At 40.1% G+C, this 8,183-nt stretch overlaps 1 pseudogene; it reads left to right on the top strand.

Moving 5' to 3' along the window:
- The first annotated feature begins 736 nt into the window (after positions 1 to 736).
- On the top strand, positions 737 to 7,230 carry LOC102473728 (iron-sulfur cluster co-chaperone protein HscB, mitochondrial-like; annotated as a pseudogene).
- The last annotated feature ends 953 nt before the right edge of the window (positions 7,231 to 8,183 follow it).

An 8,183-nucleotide genomic window follows, 5' to 3' on the forward strand; every position in this document is an offset into this window, starting at 1 on the left:
GGGCTGTACAGCTTGTCTCCCTCTGGTTTTAAGTCCTGAGATTCAGCTACAGATACTCAAAGAAGCTGGATTCTCATGCTAAGAACTCGGGCTGAGAGGTAGAATTCCCACTCAGGGGTTTTACCTTCTGAAATCTGAGCTTCCCAAAGTCCTCTCTCAGCCCTGCACCAGGCCTCTCTGGATGCCCCACTGGAGGGGAAAGTAGAGTCCAGTGTCCTAGGACCAGAGAATGTAACTCTGGGTTGCTCCATCCTGCTCTTCATCTTCTCTCTTGCATTAGAATCCTGAGCCATACTCTTGAGCCACCTCAGGTTTACTTGTCTGACTTTGGAAGGGCTTTTGTAATGTGCATGGCATGTTGCAATGCACCACATTAATGCACATGCTTCCCCCCACTGACTTCCCTTGACACACACACTGGGTTTCTGCCTCTGTCCTTCCAAAAGTGTTTTGTTGTCAGAATTCCTTTTGGCATCTTGGTTGTGTTAACAAGTTATCTCAGGAGCACCACAATTGGTCTCACTTTTTTTTTTTCTTTTTTAGGAAAGAATATTGTCAAAATGTAAGATGAATGAATAATATCCTGTTTTCACTGCCTCTTCCTGATACCCTGATCTTCACTGCAAACTGTAAAGGTTTCAACGTCTTGCTTTAATAAATTTCTTGTCCTGCATTTCTCCACCTTGTGTTGTTTTTATCCAACAGTCTAAGGCTATGAGTGACAGTGGTTTTTATCATGAAGTGGCCTTTTGATGTTGTCACAACACCTTCCAGAGTCCTCATGTTCTGTGTCACTGGTGTCCTGAGGCTCATGATTCACAGAAGGAACTATTTGGTCAAGAATTGTCCTTTATTATATTGCAGATTTCCCATTGATGCAGCTGTGAGTGAAAAAGATGGTAAAGGGTACAAAGCAAAATCCTGTTAGGAGAATGGAGTGGAAGGAATTGCGGCAAGGCTGTCCCTGCTAGGGGATGATTTCTTGCTTTCCCTCTGTGTGTGTCTCTCTCTCTGGCAAGCACATGCACCCTGTGGTGAAAACCTAAAAACAAAACAAAACAAAACAAGGTTTGTTGAGGGAACCCCAGCTGACCGATCAGTCACGCAGTTCACTTCCTGCAATAGCTCTGGTGTGATGTCCTCTTAGAGCCTCAGTCCACTGCTTACTTCCCATCTCTGCACTGCAGTTTTATTCCTATTTCATGTCCAGTATAAAGTACTTGCCATTCATTACAGTTCTAGGTACATCTCAAGTTTTTTATTTTTTCACCACACACTCAGCTCATCAGTGTCTACTCCACTGCAAAGACTAAAATGTAGGTATCTTTATAGGAGGAATTAATCAGCATACCATGACTCCTCTCCCTCCTCACATCTAAGAGTCCTCTATATTTTTCTTTCTGCCACCTTGAAAGGTGGTTGGTTGAGCGTCCTCCCTTCCATGCCCACAGCCATCATCACAGTCTAGTCCATGTCCTTCCTGGCTCCGAACAATGTTTCCTAAATATTTCCTGGGCCTTTGTGATAAACATTCCATAATACATTCTCTGAATTAATGCTAATGTAAATCTTCTAAAATAAAAATGTGATCCTGATGCTCTCTTCAATAGCCTTTAAAGATTAAAAGAATGCTGGGGCCAGCAGGTGGTTTGGTGGTTAGGGACTAGATTCCCACACAGCTGACCATGGTTCAAAATCCAGACCCAGCAGTTTGAAAATCATGCTAGACACATGTCTGCATGTGCCCAGAATCTCTAGAGGAGACTGAAGGAGAAGGGATTGTGTTGTGGTCATCCACCCGGGAGATAATTTCTCATTCTCACTCTATATCTGTTTCTGTCTTTCTCTGGTGAGCACACCTGTGTGCCCTATGGCAAAGCAAAAAAAATATGTCCCCAAGTAAGAGAATTTATTTTATTTTATTTCAATTTTATTTTTATTATTTTTATTTATTTTATACATTCAATCACTATACATTATTAATACTTGTAAAGTGAATATACCCAACATGAATACCTTTCGTACCAGTTTAGTTGAAGATACTATACATGTAATCATCAACAAATAATCATCTATTTCTCTATATCATAAATGTCTTTTCTCCTTGATACCTTTCCTCTCACTTTCTCCCTTTTCCCACCCTCTTCCCACACTGTCTCCAGTTTTAGTAACCAATTCCCTGAGGCATGAAGTTAGGTTGTCTATTTGGCACCTTTCCATCTTTTTCTTATGTGTACTAATTGCTATGAACTTTCTTTTTATGACTGCTTTTCCTTTGTCCTGTAGATTATGGAAACTCATGCACTCATTATCATTTTTGGTTTTGATGAATAGGTTGTTTAGTTTCCATGTTTGTATATTTTCAAGGTTTTCTCCTGAAATTAATAGTAAGTTTTAGTCCATTATGGTTGGGGAAGGTGCTTGATATGGTTTCTATGCCTTTGAATCTGTAAAGGCTTGTTTTGTGCCCTGTCATGTGGTCAGTCTTTGAAAAGGTTACATGGTGGGCGCGGGAAGAAAAATGTATATTTTATAGTCTTGGGGTGGAAGGTTCTATAGAAATCTGTCAAGTCCATTTGATTTATCATGTCGTTTAGATCCTGTATCTCTTTGCTTATTATTATTATTTTTTGTTTAGATAATCTGCCCAAAGAATATAGTTGGGTGTTGAGGTCCCTAACAATTAGTGTGTTGAAATCTATCTCTCCTTTTAGATTTAGCAGTCTTTCCTTCATGTATTGGGGTGCCCATGTGCTGGGTGCACAGATATTATAAGAGTTATATATTCTTGATGAATTAGCTGTTTTAGTACCATATAATGTCCTTCTTTGTCACTTCTTAGTTTTTGTCTTAAAGCCTATTTTGTCCTAAATCAGTATTGCAACTCCAGCCTTTTTGTTTGTTTGTTTCCATTTCATTGGAATACTTTTTCCAGTCCTTCACTTTTAGTCTATGTAGGTCTTTATCCATGAGGTGCATTTAATTGTAGGCAACAGATAGAGGGTTTAAGCCATTCAGCCAGTCTGTGTCTTTTGATTAGAGAATTTAATACATTAACATCCAACATTATTGTTGGTGTTTCTGGACTTTTCCCTACCACTATGTTAGCCATTTTCTTGGTTGTTTTTGTTCTCTTGTTCTGTCTGTCTCTCTTTAGTTTTCCTGGTATAGCACTCCCTTCAGAACTTCTTGAAGAGCTGGTCTGGTGTTGGTAAATTCCTCCAGGTTTTGTTTATCTGAGAATATTTTAATATTTTCTTCCCATTTGAAGGATAATCTTGCCAGGTTTAGTAATCTTGGCCGAGATTATTTTTCTTGTAATGGTTTGAATATATCTTACCATGTTTTTCCTTGCTTACAGTTTTCTTCTGATGTTAGCCTGATGGGATAATCTTTGTAAATAACTTAATATTTCTCTCTTGCCATTTTTAGTATCTTGTCTTTATCTGTGATTTTGGTCATTCTGGCTATGATGTGCCATGGAGAGGATCTTCTTGGGTTGATTCTACTAGGGACCCTTCGTGTTTCTTGGGTTTAGATAGTTGATTGCTTCTTTAGGTTTGGGAAATTTTCTGCAACTATTTCATGGAACAGATCGTCTAGTCCCTTGTCTTATTCTTCACCTTCTGGAATACCTATTATTCAAGTATTTGGGTGTTTCATAGTATCTAGTATTTCTCATATGCTTTCCTCATTTAAAAATATGAAATAAAAAAGATACTAAAAAAAGAAAATATCAGACTCTAGATATAGCAAAAACAGAAAAAAAAAGTTTTTCATTATTTTTTCAATGTCAAAGGTTTTATCTTCCAGCTTTGAGAATCTGTCTTCTGCAGGGTTCAGCCTATTGTGAACACTTTTGATGGAGGTCTTGATTTCCTGTATTACTGTCTTCATCTGTAGGAGTTCTGATTGATTTTTAAAATGGTGTCTATCTTGTTCTTCAAATATTGGAAGGACTTCCTCATCTCTGTCACCATGAATATTCTGAACTCTATTTCTGACATTCCTGCAAATTCCTCTGTGCTGTCCATGTTGAAGAAGAGTTGCTCTGTTCCATTGATGAAGAGGTATTTCTTTGTTTCCCCATACTTTCTGTGCCTCTGCACTGGTTTCTTGTCATTTGATGGATTATATACTACTTGCTGCTTTTGTGCTGTTGATGCTATAGTGTTGGGGGGGGGAGAAGAGTCCTACTTCTCAGATGTATTCTTAGTGGAGGGCCATGTCTTCCAGTCACAGTGTGTGTATAGCCACCTTTAGGTATTGCTTCCTTTCCCAAACTCTTGAGACCAGGTGCACCTGAGACTAACCTGGAGATTTTCACATGGAAGGGAAAAAAGGGGTCACACAGTGCGATCATATGGTTCAAAGAACTATGAAGTCTCTAAGTATTCTTAGGATGGGTTGGGAGGCAGGAAAAAGCCTGGAATAGTCTCCTGCCTCAGTTTCCCTTACCAGCGGTGCTTCTCCCTGTCGGCAACAGCACAAACTCCAGGAAAAATGGTGGTGGATGGATGTAACTGGGACAGATTGGGAGGCAGGATGAAGCCCGGAGCAGTCTTATGTCTCAGCTTCCCTCACCAGCTGCTGCTTCTCCCCAGTTAGAAGAAACATAGGCTTTAGGGAAAATGGCAGTGGACAGATGTACCTGGAGCAGTCTCATGTCTCAGCTTCCCTAAACAGCAGCTGCTTCTCCCTGGTTGGCAGCAGCACAGACTCAAGTATGAGGATTTAATGAATATTGTAATCACTCTCATGTGATAAAAGTTATATTCAACATATTTTTAATAAGCTTACATGTACTCATGAGAGCACTTGTATGTATTACAAAGGAGAAAGTATGAAAGAGAAAAGTGTTGAATGAGAGAGAAGCACTGTTGATAGGAAATTGTCATGCTGTGATCTCCCTCCTTCAGCCTTCTAGCATATCAAGATCTTGGGTACATACTCACATGCTCAGTGCATTTTCAGGCTGACATGGTGATTGCAATCGGTGGTCAGCCTTGTGCCTTCCAGCACTGCAGTTCAATCTGCTATTGTCTGTGCCACCCGACTGGACCTACACAATATTTTGATTGAGAAAATAGGAGAAAATTATTATTATAAAATCAGTAATGCTTTTAAAATAAATTTGTATTTTAATCATACAAAGATACATATGCACCTGAAATAGTATCTAAATGAGTGAAATATATTTCTCATTCTCTATACGCTACCCAAGATGAACAGAAAGATAAACACGAGGATTCAAGGAGCCTGTACAACACCCTAAAAAGCCAGACTGGAACCACAGCTGGAAGATGAAGGCCTTATCCTTGGCCTTGCACATGAGAACTTCCAAGACTCCATTCCTGTGTCCCCTTTTACCTCATCTCCTGTTTATGCAGGTGCTCTCTGCTTAGTCACTCTTGTCTATATGCCATTTGCTGAGGCATCATATTAAGTCACACACTTGCACCAGGGCATATGTTTTTCTCTCTGTCCCTCTTTCCTGAATACAGTAGCTGAGAGCTTCATTTTTAAAGTCATTTTACATGTATTTTTCTCTGTGAAACACTCTCAGATGTCTACATCCTGGAATATTTATCCCTCTGTTACCATCCCTTCTGGTTTCTGTGACAGAGTATACATATCAAAGTTATTATGGGGGACCATCAGTTAGCGTAATGGCTATGTCGCTGGACTCCCATATAGTTGACCACGGTTCGCGTCCTGGACCCGGTGGCTTAAAACTCATGCCGGGCGCGTGTGTGTGCGTGCCCAAGATCCCAAGAGGAGAATGGAGGAGAAGGGATTGTAGCGTGCCTATCCCCCCTGGGGAGTGATTTCTCGCTTTCTGTCTCTCTGTCTCTCTCTATCTGTCTGGCGAGCGCACGTGCCCTATAGCAAAAACCTCTCTCTCAAAAAAAAAGTCATGACATCATATCACTAAATCAATAATGTTAAATACTCAAAATATTACAAATGGTTGATATATCTTAAAACTACTATGAATTTTCATGTTTCAAATTTTGATCAACTCGACCAGGAAGAAGTGTTCATATATTGAAATGATCACCTTATAAGCTAAATAATGTGATTGAATGTATTAAAAATTAAAAAAAAAGCCATGTCTTAGGATTTATGCTGGAAGACTTTCATGTTCTGTTTTCCCTAGTCCTATTTAGTACTCAGGAACATAGAGTGTTAGTAGCATTTAAGGTGCAAGTGAGAAATGCTCTATCCAGTGGTCCTCAGCGCTGGCTCTGTTTGAAGTTAACTGGGAAGCTTACGTTATTCACTCCAGAACACTTATGTCAGTATCTTTGCATGTGGAACACATGTGGTCTCCTTTTCCTCACTGCCCACTTTTAAAGATACACACTGCTGGTAATTTATGGAAGGAAGATTTAGAAGACAAGAATGCTTCATGAGATGCAGAGTCCCAAGCATCCTGAAGACTGGCACATAAGACCTTTACCTCTGGAAATTTATTTAGCTCTCTAAAGCTGGATATTTCATAACATTCATTGGTTTTACCATTATAAAATAAATCGCAGGGAAGGGGGTAGGGGTAACAGCTGGTATGGGTCCCTGGAAGGAGACTGCTAAGCTGCAATGCTGTGTTGTAGGCAGGTAACGGCTTGTCCAAGTATTGGAACTGCGGTGGTCTGGGGTCCCCTGGGTGGGGGTCTGGTTCTTCTGATCACAGTGGTGTGCTCTACAGCCACTTGACCCCACTCAAGACAACTTTAGCCTAATGAATTGCAACCGAGTCTTTGGAGATGACTTTGCAAAACTTTAGCACAGTACCAGCAACTGCAGCATTTTGTCCACTCAGATTTCTTTAGCCTGTCTGTCTCAGACAGAAAAGGACTTCTCAGAGAAGCATTCCATTTTGGAGAATGATGCCTATAAGACTCTTCAGGCTCCCCTGAGCAGAAGACTATGCCTTATAAGCTAACATTTCATGTAGTAGAGATTTATAAAGGGGCATATTATGAAATGTACAGGCAATTCCTCATGGAGATAATTCAGAAACCCATGAAAAACTTACACAAGCTCTAAGTGAGGCTGCCATGAAAGAGATTGTATCCATTGTTAACAGCCAAACAGAAGGGATTTACTGGTGATGTGAGCAGAGCTTTTGAACAAGATGACTTAAAAAAAAAAGCAAAGAAGATTTTAACGAAGATGAGATACTTTTCAGATGTAGAAGAAAAGAACAAGTAAAAGATTCCCCTTTAATTGTTGCTAATGTAAACCATTTATTTATTTATTTATTATACATTCAATTGCTATACATCATTTATATTGTAAAGAGATTTACCCAACATGATATACACCTCAATCCAGCCCAGTTGAGAATAGTATACACATCCTCATCAACAGATAATAAACCATATCTGTGTCCCACATATGTCTTACCTCTATTTTTCCCCAAATTTCCTTTCCTACACTTTTCCCCTCCCACACTCTCCTTCCACATTGTCTCTAGTGTCCAGACTAAAATAGTCAGTGGTGGAAACAGAAACCACAAATAAATAACATATAAACATCGTTCGTAGGAAGGATTGAAGATTTAAAAAGTTGACTCACTTCCCAAACCAAAAAGATCACGGTGAAATTTTGGTATGTCTCCCTAAAGAAAAAAAATCTTTCTCTCAGAAACATCACCAAGTTGGGAGTTGCTGAGCTCCTGTGGCTGTGGGGCATGCACTAGATACAAGGGAAGCACCCGGGCATGCCACACAGAAATAGCTTCTGCCTTCCACCTCAAGGCTCCGGTCGGGCTAGGCCAGTGGCTGTCCTCCCTTGCCTTTTCTCTCCTGGAGGTGCCAGGTGATGGACAGTGGTGGCAGTTATGGCTGGGAGGTGATTTCTTGGATTCAAGATGACCAGCGAAGAACCTCTTCCCCCAAAGATGGAAACATTATGAACTGTATGTTCAAGTCTTGGAGGGCAAGTACACAGATCTTAACTCTAATGATGTAACTGACTTAAGGGAGTCTGAAGAAAAACTAAAGCAACAACAGCAAGAATCTGCACGCAGGGAATACATCCTTGTAATTTGACTAGCAACTAAGGAACAAGAAATGCAAGAGTGTACTACTCAAATTCAGTACCTCAAGTAAGTCCAGCAGCCATGTGTTGCCCAACTGAGATCAACAAGGATAGGCTCAGCGATCAACTTGTTTTTT

The sequence above is a fragment of the Tupaia chinensis genome, unplaced genomic scaffold (assembly GCF_000334495.1).
Source record: "Tupaia chinensis unplaced genomic scaffold, TupChi_1.0 Scaffold000502_1, whole genome shotgun sequence".
NCBI lineage: Eukaryota > Metazoa > Chordata > Mammalia > Scandentia > Tupaiidae > Tupaia > Tupaia belangeri.